The sequence below is a fragment of the Piliocolobus tephrosceles genome, chromosome X (genome assembly GCF_002776525.5).
Source record: "Piliocolobus tephrosceles isolate RC106 chromosome X, ASM277652v3, whole genome shotgun sequence".
Lineage (NCBI taxonomy): Eukaryota > Metazoa > Chordata > Mammalia > Primates > Cercopithecidae > Piliocolobus > Piliocolobus tephrosceles.
Window position 1 is genome coordinate 62,405,883 of NC_045455.1, and position 15,852 is coordinate 62,421,734.

Consider the following 15,852-nt stretch of genomic DNA (forward strand, 5'->3'; position numbering starts at 1 on the left):
ATAGTATCCCTTTATGCCTTCTCAATAATTGTATACAATTGGTTACATGTTTTGTGTCTGTATTATCAATAAGACCCTCTCAAAACAATACATGATTATTCACAATCAAGCCTAACCTATTACAATATAAAACCTATTCATTAAACAGATATCACCCTCTTGCTTCAATGCCATATTTTTCAGTGCAATAATTTATACAATTTCTTTTTCCACTTGGCTTAGTTTTCTATTGCTGTTGTAACAAATTACCACAATATAATTAATGGCTTAAAACTACACAAGTTTATTACTTACAGTTCTGGTGGTCAGAATTTCTTCTTCTTTTTTTTTTTTTTTTTTTCCGAGTCTGATCTTATTTATTTGTTACTCAAAAAATCTTATTTCTGACTAGATTCAGACTTAGAAGTAGAAGCTCGCAGAGAGGAAAGTCTGCATCTCTTTGCAATTTGTTCCTGGCCTTTCTCCTTAGCCTCCTTCATTCTTTTGGCCAAAAGTTTAGCATATTCTGCAGCCTCTTCCTTATTTTTCTTAGTACGTTGCTTCTTCAGAGCAATACGCCACCATTTGTGCTGCAGGACACGTGGAGTAACAAGAGGCTGAATCTTGGGTGCTTTGGTCCTAGGTTTCTTACCTTCTTTGTTTAAGGGCTTTCTTACAACATACTGGCGGAAGTCATCTTCTTTAGAGAGATTGAAAAGTTTGCGGATTCTGCTAGCTCTTTTGGGGCCCAGGCGGCGAGGCACTGTAGTATCAGTCAGTCCAGGAATATCCTCTCCTTTTTTTACAATAACCAAGTTGAGAATGCTCAGATTGGCATCCACAATGCAACCACGAATTGATTTTCTCTTTCTTTCTCCCGTTCTCCTTTGTCTGTAACAGGAATGCCCCTTACTCAGTAGCAGGCGGACACGGCCATGGGTGAAGACACCCAGCTTCATGGGGAAACCTTGTTTGTCGTTCCCACCACTGATTCGGACCACATAACCCTTCCATTCTTCACCCCGAGCGTCAGCAGCAACTTCTGTGGCCGTACGCTTCTCATAAAAAGTACGAAGTTTGCGTTCATCGTCCACTTCAATGAGTTTCTGGCAGCCAGTGGCTGGGAAGGAGATGTTCAGCTTCATCTTGAAGCAGCTGAACGCCTCCGAGGCGCCACGGAAAAGAGCTAGAATTTCAAAATGGGTTTCACTGGGCTATGACTGAGGTCTTGGCAGGATTTTACACTTTCTGAACATTCCAGGGGAGAGTCTATTTCTCTGTCTTCTGCAACTTCTAGAGGGTGCCCACATTCCTTGTCTTCTGTTCCCTTCAGGATCTTCAAAATCAGGAACAAAGTATCTTTATTACATCTCCTTGCTTGCTTCATTACATCTCCTTCTCTGACTCTGACCCCTATAAACTTTACTTTTATAAAATCCATATGATTACATTGGGCCAACACACCAGGATCATCCAGGATAATCCTACTGTCTCACGATCACCAACTCAATCACATCTTCTAAGTATTTGCATTGTGTAAAAAACCACATTCACCGATTCCTGAGATTAGGGCTTGGACATCTTTGGTGAGAGATATTATTCAGGACACTACATACCCCCACCGGCTCTTTAGCCTTCTTAGTTTTTGCCACCATCATTTCACTAAAATCACCCTGAATAAATTCACTGTGGGTCTAAATCTCTTAAGTCCAAAAGATAAAAAAGTTTAGTTCTCATATTCTTCCCAGCATTTCAATGCGTTGACGCTTATTTTAAAAAGAGTTTACTCTTGAAACACTTCTTTTTTAAGTTTTCTTAACAATATATTCTCGTGAGTTTACTGGTCCCACTTCCCTTAGCTTATCTGTACTTACTCATATTTAAACAAAGAACGCACTTTAGTTATGTGATTATAACTCCTAAATATGGTGAGTGCATTTTCTGCGGTTCCTCGCTCTTCCTACCTGTTTGCTCTCAGAAATATAGACACAGACTTTAAGCTACATGATTCAACTGTTGTAAATTAATCATTGAGTAGAATCACTTAGGACTGTGAGCTTTCCAAAATGGGGGAAAAATATATATCTTTTTTTTCTGCTAGATGAAGTGAAAGAGCCAAGAGACAGATATTCTACCATCTTTTGTGCTTACCTCTTCAACTATGACTATGCTCAGGCTTCTTCCTGATTTTATTCTCTAAGACAACAAGGTTCCACTACACCTGGACAACCTTTGCCAGCTTCACATACAATATAGTCACCATGCAAAGCCTAGTCTCCAAAATAGCTCTTCTTGCATACTAGGATTCTGAGAGATCTGTTTCCATCCCATCATTTCCCTGGGTTTTACCTTCCAAATCAGGAATGTGTAGAATTCTACTAAGATAAGTGATAACAGTAGAGTTATACAAAAATTTACTCTTTTCTTTGCTCGTTTCCCATGATTCCTCAGTGACACTTGGGAAGGAAGATGTGAGCCCTCTCTCAGCGCGTTCTTTTAACCTGCTATCATTTCCATTTCTACTCTACAAATTTAAGGATATGAGGTGACATTTTTCTTCTATTTCTATGGCAAATGGGAATGTTCTTGCTTGCTGTGGAAATTGCTTTTGATATTTCAGTGACGATCTAGAAACAGAGAACTGGATATCTCTGTTTAAGCTGCTGCTATTTTATAAATAACATCATACATTAGGATTTTTTTTATATATGACTTTTGCCACTTAAACAAAATCTCCATATAGAAGGAAATGAGGGGAGTCTCTACAATCAAAAAATGTGTCTTTTTATCTTCAATTTTTAAATGTGACTTACATGTTCTCTTATACCCTGGTGTAAGCCACGATTAAACATTTCCCCTCAAATGTTTCATAAAATGGAATCCAGAGGAGAAGGAAATCTTAGGTTTCACAAATAAATTTATAATATTTATGTGGGAAGCTAAATATAAGTATGCAATTTGAAAACAAAAGGGAAAGAATAAAATATATATTCAAAAAGACATTCAAGATAAATATACATATATACACATATATATGAAAAGAAAGTCGTAGTATTTTTATAGCAATCTTAGATTTTAGAATGAGTGAAGTGAAATTATTTTTACAGTGTTGCTTATTTCCCTCACTTCTGTTTGACCTGGAAGTTACAGAAAAATATGATTTGATTACTTGTGTCTTCCATTCCTTTTCCTCAATGCACACTGTGGCTTTGAAGCTTATTACACAGAAGGATAATGGATATCAAAGAAAAGGAAGAAATAGCACACCTTTGCTATTTAAAATAAAGTTGCTTTGTGCTGGAAACTGGAATTTCCATTCTAAGAAAGTTTAATCCAACTATGAATAGCTCTGTATGTGAAATAATGAGTCCAAGAGTCAATAGACACTTTTCTCGTATAGCAAAGGTCACAAGCCTCCGGTTGTCCACACTGGAGCTGTTTTGGCTTTCAGGGTACATGCGCCTCATTTGAAAAGCCTTTCTGTGATTGCTGCTGTGTCTCCATCTGTTAGAGCACAGCATATTTCAAAGGAGAGGGTGGCACATTCAAATGCTGAATTTGGACAAGAATCTTAAGAAACATTATTTTATGGACAATTACAAAATGGCATTTGGTCACTTCAAGTAACATCTCAGTAGGGTTCCACTTCAGGGGCATTGTCATTTTAAACATCGGTTGAATGCAATTTATTTTTTCCAAAAATACCAGATGATTAATTAAATTATACATTTAAATGGGCATTAAACTAGGCAAGAATATTATATTTTTAAGGCTAGCCAAATAGCACAAATAGATGAAAACATTAAATATCACTATGGTGCAGCATAAGGTGAACTAAATAGGATCTCCTGCTTACAGTTTTGCCCCTGCCAACCCTCTGCCTCCATCACTACTATTGCCTTGCACATTATCTTAAATTTAACAATTTGAGATCTGTCTCTTTGGGTCTACGGGTACATCTCTAATACAACTGTTAAAATATAAGTGTAGCAGATAGGTGATGTATTCTCTTATTATTTATTATCCAGGGAGTTATTAGAAAAAGCAGCAATCTCAGAGCTACTTAGAGTTTTGGGAACAGAGGGATATGATAAAAATGCTGAATGTTTAGCGGAGAAACACTGTTTCTATACTAATTTTACTGGATAACTGATTGTACTTGTTATAACCCTTCAGGAGCAGGCTCACAAAATGGTGAAGATTGTGAGTTCTAGAACCAAACTCAAATCTAGATACCAAGGTTTGAATCTGGGCTACAGCCATTACAAGTTATGTGAGTTTGGTTGTGCTGTTTAACTGCTTTCTGCCATGGTTTACTCTGTTGTAAATAACGGTGATGATAATACATACCCTATAGGTAAGTATTCTATTAATAAGAAAAAATCAGTTAGGACAATCATGGCCTATTTTAAGTGATGAATAAATGTTAGCAAATGTCAAAAATGTGAATGTTTTGTAATACACAGATAGCTTTCAAACTACACGTTCCTTAGTCTGAAATTGCCAACAACGTAAAGCATTCTCTTAATATTAATAGTTTTATTGTAAACACATCTGTAGTAATATTCTCTCTAGTTTTACCTGTGTTTATAGATGAATTTGAAACTCCTATGTACATTTTTTAAAAATCAACGAATACTTACCAAGTTGTTTAAGTGTGTGCCATTTTAAGGTCTAAGTATATGAATTCCACTGACTAGCATAAATGTGCGCATCTGTTCCTGTCTTCTTATAACATATTAAGCATTTTTAATTTAAATCTAGCAGTTTGCAATTAATTTAACTCTTATATTTTCATCAAGCTTCTATCTATTTAGAGTTAAAACATGCACTCTACACATGGTTACATATTTTCAATTTCTAAAAACCACATTTTAAAACACCATAAAATGTACTGTTTATTTTTGGTTACTTAATTATATTGTTCTATATAACTGGAAAAAATAGTAAGAATAAACTAATTTTTGTCACTTCCCAATGATTAAATCATAGACTCTTTAATTTTTCCTCATTCTTCATTTAAATGTCATGTAATAATTTTGTTTATTTTGAAAAAAATTCTAAAAGAATGAAAATAATTTTAAGGCATTTCTAAAATTGGTGGCAGTATTTAGAATGCAATGTTACTAATTATTAATGTTTTCATTCAGTGTTGGTTTTTGAGGTTTATGGATACTTCTGTGTTTATGATAAATGTTTTATTCAATAAAATAAGATATGATAAATAATTGTAATGGATACTGTTTAACATTCATTTAATATTGGTTTACTAAAATTACTGTGCTGTACTTTATGCTTTCATACCAATTTTTAAGTTTTGTATTTATATGTGCATTCCATATTTACCCTGGTTACTTATGTTACTGAACAGAATGTCCATAAAGTTTAATCTCAGGAATAGAAAGTACCTATTATTATTATTATTTAGCATCTCTATATCTAATATGCAAGCCTATGTTAACCACGATATTAGCCTAAGTTTTAAAATTTAGTTAGCGAGCAGAGCCATGTAGGAGTAAAAACCAAATGACTTGGGGCCCAGTGACCCATTTAATCCTCACAAGTAAGCTAGGCAGAAAACAAGCCATGCATTCATTTTACTATTTAGGATTTGGGAAAACTGAGGCACAGAGAAGTTTAGTGAATTTTAAATTTTAACCCAGTAGATAAAGTTCAATTGAACAGTAAGAGATAATTTTTTAAAGTTTTAAGCAGAAAATATCCAACAAGAAAGCAAAACTTAATACTAGTACAAGAGTAATTCCAATATAAGTCCATGAGGTGTATTAGTTTCTTAGGACTGCCATAACAAATTGCCACAACTTTAGCAAAACAACAGAAATTTATTCCCTCACAATTCTGGAAGCTCAAAGTCTGAAATCAAGGTGTCAACAGGGTGGTGCTCCCTCCAAAGGGTGTAGGAGAGAATTCCTTTCTTTCCTCTCCTAGATACCTATGGATTAGGGCATTCCTTGATTCATGGCCACATCACTCCAAATGGTACCTCCAGGCTTTCACTGGTTCTTTTATATATGTCTTCTTGTCTATGTATCTGTCTCTGGAGTTCCTGAGGCTTTCTCTTTTAAGGGTACATATGGTCGCATTTGGGGCCCACCCGGGTAATTCAATATAAGCTCCTCCTTTCAAGCGCTTTAGTTTAATCACATCTTTGTCCACACAAAGTAATATTCAATCTTTTGCCATGTAAGGTACACAGGTTCTGGGGATTAGGAAAACAGCGTGTCTTTTTGGGAGCCAGTCTTTACAATATGGAGTAATTGCATCAATCAGAAAAGACAAGAATCCAAAAATAATACAAGCATATCTTAATAATCCAAGAATATCTTGTCTGTAAGAAATTCACTGAACTAAAAAGCATATAAAACTCTGAAACTAAATTGTTAAACCCAGATATTACAGGCGATATGAACCTGAAAATAATTCAATGTAAAAATTTTAATGTAAAATAATATATTATGTAAGCCGAAATTATCATGAGTAGTAATAATTTAAATACCTATAAATAGAAAATAGATAAAAAGGTTATAAAAAGTTAAACTGTCCAATTTTATATAGCCCTTAATTTTATAAAGGAGAACTAAAAGATAAGAGAGGGAAAGAGAGCAAATAAACTATTGTAGTTGGACATTTTAAATGTACCTCTCCCAAAGACATGCCAAACACACGTGTGTGTGTATATATATAATTAGAATAATGTGATTAATATGCTTAAAACCAAAAAATAAGTAAAGAAAAGAAATTTTCTTATTTTGACCTACTTGTACATTAAAAATTAATACCTAACATGATTCTCAGTGGAAAACTGTTAGAAATAATTTCTTTAGAATATGAAACATGATAAGCATCTTCACTATTGTAATTACTGATAAGCACAGGATAGAAATTCATAGCCAACAAGATTATTAAAAGACAAGATATATTAGTTATGAGGATTGGTAGGGAAAAAGCAAAGTGCTGTTATTTGAAGATGATATGATTATCTGCATAAAGAAACAATAAATCAAGAGACATTTACAGAATTATGGAAAAATTTAGTAGATTTATTGTATGCAAGATTAACCTACAAAGCCATCTGTGTTTTCTATACTATCAATGGTCACTAAAAAGTATAATAGGAAGTGAAATATTATTATTCATAGCAGCACAAAAATAGATAGTAAAGATGAGTGGTTTTTCTTACCAAATACTAAAGCAAACTGCAATGCCATGCTTCAAACAGAATAGAGTGACGTTGAGTAGTGCAGAATCTTACGAGTTTAGTGGACTGAATGGTGACCCGCCCCCAAATATATGTCATGTCCAAATCCCTGGACCTGTAAATATTACCTCATAGGGTAAAATAGTTAATATCATCTTACATGGCAAAAGGCATGTTTTAGATGCTAGATTATCAAGGTAGGTGCTCCATGCCATCACAAGTGAGAGCAAGGCAGAGGGAAATTTTATGCACAGACTCACAGAGGACAAAACAATATGAAGAAGGAGGAGCAAGACATGTGGCCAAGAGTGAAGGAAATCAGCAACAAGAAGCTATAAAAGGAGAGAAATGTAGAATCTCCTAGAGCTTCCAGAGGGAGAGTTCCTCTGCCAGCACCTTGGTTTCAGATCTCTGACCCTCCAGAACGTGAGCTAATAAATGTCTCTTAAGTGACCTTTTTTATGTTCATTTGTTACAGCTGCTACAGGAAAAGAGTAAATATTTCAACACCAAACATTGTTCTAGAGAAATACAATATTGAAGATAAGTTTTCTCATTTTGTACTGGGTTTTCTGGAATTTGGTTTTAAAACTGATTAAATGTAGAGGCACGAATGTCCCTATTTCTAGTGATAAAGAGGACACTAGTAGCCCATGGTGAGATATTACAATAGAAATATACAGAATATCACCATTAAATTATTATAACCAAATACATCTATATATATATATATATATATATGTAGTGTGTGTGTGTGTGTGTATGCCTATGTAAAATTTTGGATTACCATTTTTTTTTTTCTACCTTAGAATATTTTCAGTTAAAGTAATGAGCACAATGTGATTAGCTGGTTGCTCTAGGGGAGAAATTGGGGGTAAAAAAGACAGCACATTAGAATCTCAGCACAAGCTCTGAATAAATGACCTAAATCTTCTGTATATTCCCTGAAAGAAACCTCTTTCCTGTAACTGCAGGATGGAAATTCTGAAATATAAACACAGAGTCTCATCCTGAGAGTGGATGGATCACAAAACAAATTGAATTCTCAACCATCTCAACAGGATGTCTTCTGTTAAACTGAGGCCACTGATAGGAAAGGAATGGGATCCTGAAAATTGCACTGAGGAAATATAGTCAGATTCTGGTAAAGCTGGAGGCATCAACTCCCTAGATTCTGCTGAATTTTCCTTTTGGGTAGTACAAGCCTTTCCATCACTCCCACCTGAAAAGGTTAACCCTGCTTTGCCTGGAGAAATTGTAGTAGCCTCCCTTGAGGTTGTTGCCTTTCAAGGCACTGCTGATTATTCTCAGCATCTCTCTTTGGGTGAAGCAAAAAGTGAGCATACTGTACCCTAAAAGAACTGCATGATTTTATTTCTCCAGTGTAGAGAGACAGAAATCTGGGGAATATGTGTGAGAACACAAATTAAGAATGAAGGATAATGGTGGAACATAAAGTTGGATCAAGATGAATTTACTGCTATGGGTCAACTGAGCAAGAGGATTCTGTTTTGTAGATTGAAGGGTTAAAAACGCTCTAACAATTTGATTGGTTGGCTGAAACATGGAACACATGGTGTTAAGTCTGCAGGCACCCAAAATACAAGAGTGGTGAAGGCTTAGGGGCTTTTACCTAGATTTCAGAGGATGGATGGGAAAGCCTGGGTACCCAGGCAGAAGCCTGCCTCAGGGGAAGAGCACTTGCAGAAAGAGTCTACTAAGGCAACGCCAAGCAGAAATGTGGAGTTGGAGCCCCTACAAAGGGTCCCTACTGGGGCACTGCCCACTGGAACTGTGGAAACAGGACCAAAGCCCTCCCGACCCTAGAATTATAGAGTCACCAGCAGCTTGAAACCTGGACGAGCTACAGGCATTGGACTTCAACCCATGAGAGAAGTAAAGACGTGGAAATGGGACTGCCTGAGGCCCTGAGAGTCCACCCCTTGCACCAGTGTCCCCAGGAGGCAGAATATGGAGTCAGTGATCATTTTGGAGCTTTAAGATTTAATGTCTGCCCTGCTGGGTTTCAGATTTGTGTGGGGCCTGCTACCCCTTTTGTTTGGCAAATTTCTTCCTTTTGGAGTGGAAATGTTTACCCAATGCCTGTACCACCATTGTATCTTGGAAATAAATAACTGTTTTTGCATTTTACAGGCTTATAGCTGGAGGGAACTTGCCGGGAGTCTCAGGTGAAACATTTAATTTCAAAGTAGTAAATTGGTGCCTGAACAAGTTAAGACTCTTAGGGACTATTAAGAAAGAATCATTGTATTTTGTATGTGAGAAGGACATGAGATATGGGTGACGGAGGTGGCTGGGGCAGAATGCTGTAGTTTGGTTTGTTTGGCCCCTCTTAATCTCATGTTGAAATATGATCCCTAATGCTAGAGGACGGACCTAGAGGGAGGTGTTTGTGGTCGGGAGCAGATTCCTCCTGAATGACTTGATACCATCCTTGCGGTAATAAGTTAGTTCTCATTATATTAGTTTCTGCAAGGCCTGATTGTTAAAAAGAACCAGGCACCTCCCTCCACTCTATCTCTTCTTCTCATCATGTGATCACTACACATTGTTCCACTTCACCTTCTGCTATAAGTGGAAGTAGCTGGAAGTCCTCACCAGAAACAGATGTTTATGTCATGCTTCTTTTACAGTCTGCAGAAACATGAGCCATATAAACCTATTTTTGTTATAAATTATCCAGTCTCAGGTATTCCTTTATAGTAAAAATAAATGGACTAAGACTTTGGACATTGACATTAATTTCAGGAGATCCAAATGACACTGTGGTCCATTATTCAGAAAAGAGGCTTATGCAGGTCAGATGATTACTGGAGTTTTAGCTCACATCCATCCCATAGTGGTCTAGTGGATCCCCAAACCCACTATATGGTTATTTTTCCAGTTCTAGAATGTATAGTTGGAATATGTATACTCAGCAACTGGCAGTCTCCATACATTGGTTCTGTGGAGTGAGGGTATTATGGTAGGAAAAGTCATGAAGCAAGAGACATACTCATAACTACTGTTGGAAATTTAAAAACTTGATAGCATATTTAAATATTTTAAATTATCCAACAGTATATTTAGAGCTATTTATTATAAGAAAACAAGGGTGTAGTCAAAGCTTGTGTTTCATGACATTCATTAATACACTGTTCAAAAAACTGTAACAGTTAAAAATAAAACTAAACCAATATGGGACTGGTTAAACATGGGAGTAGTTAAATAATATATGAGAGCTATTGAAAGAAAAGCTTATAATTATTTGTAGAGATACTAACAAGAAAAAGCCTATATATTTCATTTTTATTCTATAAAACAGATTATAAACTATAATATGTAGAGTATATACATATGTGTAACATACATTGAAAATTATTGAATGTATAGAGTAAAATTCTGATAGTTGTTTTCTCATACATACATTTAATAAGAACCTGTTTTCTTTTGTAATAGGGGCACAGTTGGAAGAACTGTTTATTTTCCCAGGGCTTTGACTGGAATAGTCTTGTGAGAGGTTCATCAAGTCCAATTTAGGAGAGCTTTGGTGGACAATGATTCTTCCTGCACTTTATGTGAGTAGTTAGGCAAAGTATATGGGACTGAAGCTTATTTTGCAGGTAATTTGGTGATAGTGTGATTTGTCTTTGGTGGAAATGGGAGACCATAGGGAGAAATGCTGTGTTTCAGAAGAAAACTTTATATTAGATTAACCTTTGATTCTTCAGTGGCCACATGATCATTCATGGTATGGAGCTGCTAACACCACCCCCCCTCAGTGTGAAGCAGCCAGAAAGAGCCACAATTGGATTCCTAATGACTGAGGAACTGATAAATAGAAAGGAGGGACTAAAATTGGCACAACAATCCCATAGGCTGTTCTTTTTTATAAACATATAAAATGATCCTTCTGTTGTTAAAGCTTGAAACTTGCATTTGTTTTATCTGTGTTCCTTCCTCCGGAAAGGACCTTCAGGCCTCTCAAAAAAAGTGTCAAAGAACTGAAACTCACCAGGTCACAGCACGAGATGCCTCTTTGCCCCTCCCTAGTTGTTGTTTTCTTAAACATGGTTACATTATTTCCCTGCTATATAAACTCCTAGTTTTAGTCAGTTAGGGAGATGGATTTGAGACTGAGTGGCCATCTCCTCCGCTGCAGCACCTGATTAAAGAAAGTCTTCTTCCTTGGCAATGTGGTCGTCTCAGTGATTGGCTTTCTGTGTGGTGAGCAGCAGGACTTACACCAAACCCCTGGTGTTTTGTTAACATGTTCTTGCCAAAAAAAATAAGACCAAGAGAAGGTACAGTTTACACTTATAAGTAATTCATATCTCCATGAAAAAATCTAAAAAAAGAAGAAAAATTGTATTACTTTGAGCTTAAAGATTTTGTAATAATTTATTCATGGATATATGGATTTGTCACAGGAAATGTGGGAAAAGAGAATTTGTAAAAGAAAGGAAAGCAAATTAAAGGTTAAAAATACAACAAAAAGGTAAAGAGGAATGCCAAGTGAAAAACAATGGAAACAACAAATTAGTATAGAATTTAAAAGATACTCTATTGAAATAGAAGAGAGTAAAAAAAAAAAAAAGCTCTAGTTATTTACATAAAGTATAGAACATGGACAAATAAAGATGCTAGTTTTTGAATATGTTACAATAAAATTGCTTTGATTAGTGTGTGGGTTTGGGGAATAGTTGTCAGCAGTTGCTCAGTAATCTCAGTAATTTCTAAATTCTAGTGGGTGAATATTTCGCAATCCAGTAAACCCCATGATATCAATGGGGTCTTCCAATCATAAGTTGATGAGATAGCAGGTTATAGTAAATGAAGATAACTGGCAATCTATTTTGAATTATAGTTAATCCTTATGCTGACTGAAGAGGTTGTGAGCAAACCAGTAACTGGAGATGTTTAGCATCATAATAACAACTTCAACCAAGTCTCTGGCATAAATTCAAGTTAAGGGAAACAAATAATATTCATGCTTGAGGTAGCTAAGCTTATGCCAAAGTGCCAATATCTCTTCAGCAAAAGCAAAATGAGAATGTAAATAAAAAATTAACAATAAAATTTTAATTATAGAAATTCACCAATTTAGGGTCAAGTTAGAAAGAGCTTATGAATTCACCCAATATAGAACGATGGACCAATGTAATTTATTTTGCCATTAATACAAGAGACTTTTAATCAGAAAATGTGTGTTTCCTTAAAAGCATCTCCTTGAAAATAGAACAATTACAAATATAAGCTTAATAGAAAAATAAAAAATTTTCAGAGTTGTGCTATTTCTACAATGTTCTATCTGATTTTTAAATGAAGAATAAAAATAAATACTAACATGTATTCCCAAGAAGAAAAATCCAAAAATATATCTACTAAAAGTTGTTAATTTGATCCAGGGGAAACCAGTATTATATATTTTTAAAATATGTTTATATGTCTTAATATTATATGAGTAATTTCTATGGACTAGAAAAGAAGGCCTGGGCCAACATTAATGATGATTAAGCTTGATAGCATAGTAAAGAAAGCCCATGATTTGTGTTAAGACAGAGCTGATTACAATTACTCGCTAATAAAGTTTGCAAAGTTACCTCCTTTCTTCAAAACATGGTTTCCTGTTTCTAAAATGTTGATAAGATGCCTAACAATGGGGTGTTTTGAAGACTGCGTTAAATTATATAGCAAATATAACAATCTAGTTGTTGAGCAGTCCACTATGCACTCAGTTGTCAATTCCAGGGAAGGACTCTTGGTATCAGAAAACACTACATGATTAATCACTGGTTGGACCAAGGCTTTACTTACATACAGAGGCATAACAACATCTGCTCCAATAGTCTGCACTGGTCCATCAGGGCTAGTGGGTTCCCTGGGAGCCCAGGCAAGGCGATCTTCTTACATGTACCCCTCTAGTGCTGCAGTGGAAGAAACCTCTTCTATTCTGTGGAATATAAAATACTGAAAGCTGGGGGTAAGTCAGAAGCCCTGAGGTACATGCTTAAGCAGAACAAGGGAGTGCACATTGAACTTGAAACAGGAAAAGATATTCCTACGCAAGGTGGTAAGTTCATCACAGACTATGTACCAGTTGGTAATGGAGTGTACCAGGACCAAGACCCATTCTTCTATGACCCTTTCTTTGGGGATGAAAAGATACATACTGCCTTTCCCTATATGGAGTTCTGCCTATATGGAGTAATTATTCAAAATGCAAATTATAATCATTATCATTTTCTGAAAGCAAAACACCAACTTCACTCCAATATAATCATAAAGCTTCTTCAGTCCCTGTTCTATATATCCCAAAAAGGAGCAATTTTTTTTCCTAATGAGCTCAACTTCCATGCCTGCAGCCAAGCCCCACCAAAATCCCTTGATATCTGTTTTATGATGTTTATCTTTAGTCTTAGATAAACTTCTTATTGCAACTTTTTGCAAACTTTTCTTTCAAAGTTTAAAAACCTATATTTTGTCTGTCTCTTCACTCTGGTTTTATCACTTAACTTTTCCGAAATACTGTTGTTTAATATGAGGAAACCTATACAACAAAAAGTCTGTCAAACAAAAATTGGTAGGATAGAAATAAAAATTCTCATCCAGGAGTCATCTTAGTCACTCTTCTGTTATTATCTTTTTGAAGTAGTTGGCTCTTCCTAGCCATGTTATGGTTTATTTCATGAAAGTCTTAGTTGCTTAATACTTTTAATGTGTGTTTGAAAAATCTGAATTGAAAAATTCAACGTTTATACTGAACTACTTTGCAAGTTATAGATTAGCAGAAGAAAGGCTGAAGGGTTCACGACGGCGTTATAAAATTTGAGTGAAATGAATGCAAATGTTTTGGACAAACTGGGCTTTCATGTACATGATTTGCTTTATAATGTGTCTATATAAGAATGTGGCTAGGCACGGTGGCTCATGCCTGTAATCCCAGCACTTTGGGAGGCTGAGGCGGGTGGATCACCTGAACTCAGGAGTTTGAGACCAGCCTGGGAAACATGGGAAAACCCAGACTATACCAAAAAATACTAAAAATTAGCCAGGCATGGTGGTGCATGTCTGTGGTATCAGCTTCTCAGGAGGCTGAGATGGGAGGATTTCTTCAGCTTGGGAGGCAGAGGTTGCAGTGAGCCAAGATCATGCCTACACTCCAAACTGGGTGACAGAGTAAGATCCCGTCTAACCACAACAACAGCAGCAAAAGAATGTGTACTCTCTTATGCTGTTCTGTTCTGGTGCATTCCATTCGGTTTTACATTGTCTAACCATGTGGGAAAGACTGTGTCTTATGGAAGCATATGATTCAGCATACTTGTACTAGAGGTCCTGGTGAAATTGTGGAAGTAGACATGTTAAAATGAGAATAACTGAAGTATCAACATTTTGAGACATCAGTTAGTTTGTGGTGCTTTTTCAATGATGCCAGCCAGCAATGTCAGAATCCGACTTGTAGCACAGGCAATATGAATTAAATTCCAAAGACAGATACATTATGAAAGGGAAAAGTCTTTCAGAATTATTAAGCACACTAATTCTACACGAGTATCCCTGGAAAGGGTGAGAAGTATTTATTATTGTAAAATTTCTGCTTTTAAAATTATTTTCTAATGCCCAAATAGGCAGTTATCTTGCTCTTTCTTTTTCAAAAGCATTCCTATGTGTACAATGTCATTAGTTGTTAATAATATACTTTCTTGTGATAGCACTTTATTCTTGTCTCATGGTGTTAATTAGCTTTACAAGTCACTTTTCTTAAGGCAGGAGCAGTGAATAATACCAATTCATTCAATAAATACTTTTGATGAAGGAATGAATACATGGATAGTGAATATGCAAATAATGCTCAGGTAAATACACAAAAATAGAAAAGTTAATAAAAAGCCCAAAGTCCAATTAATACCGTTTTTCCAACATTTGCCTTATTGAGGTATTATGTTAAAGGACATGACGTGCAGGGAACAGTGGAAAACGCATGAATAATGAAGGTTACCATACCTCACTCCAAACACTGACTCTGCCACTTGCTGATTTTGTGATATTAGGGTAGTTATTAATTCTTTGGTATTGTAAATTATCTCATTGGTATGATGTGTAGACTAGCATAGAACTTATTTTTCTCCAACGGGAGTTTGATAACATAAAGGTACTTTAAATTTCTCTCTCAAAAACTATTGATTATGTATGAGCATATAGTAGATGTTAAATAAGGTAAGCCTTTTACTACTAATTTATCAATTGATCTATAACTCCTCATTATGGGGATGGCATGATAGATGGACATGATGGTTATACAGAGCTTTAGGACCTACCAAAAATGTAAGTTTCTTTATTAATTTGTTCAATTACAAAATAGACTATTAACTAAATCTATTTACTATATTCATCTTAATTCATATTTTCCTTATCAAGAATATGTTTAATTATATTTTAAGTGATACAATATTTTTGAATTGTTTATTGTCAGAAACATTTCTACTTTCTACATTTTTAAATCAACTATTATTATTTTTTCAACTTTTTTTTATAGAGATGGCGTCTCACTACATTGGCCAGGGTGATCTTAAATTCCTGGCCTCAAGCAGTCCTCCCAACATGCTAGGATTACAAGTGTGAGCCACCACACCTCGCCATATTATTATTAT

General features: G+C 35.5%; 1 pseudogene across 1 annotated transcript; it reads right to left on the reverse strand.

Annotated features, from left to right (window-relative positions):
- Positions 1–377: 377 nt before the first annotated feature.
- On the reverse strand, positions 378–1,162 carry LOC111552021 (annotated as a pseudogene). Its single transcript, XR_002734529.2, has one exon. The product of XR_002734529.2 is annotated as a 40S ribosomal protein S6 pseudogene (transcript).
- Positions 1,163–15,852: the final 14,690 nt, after the last annotated feature.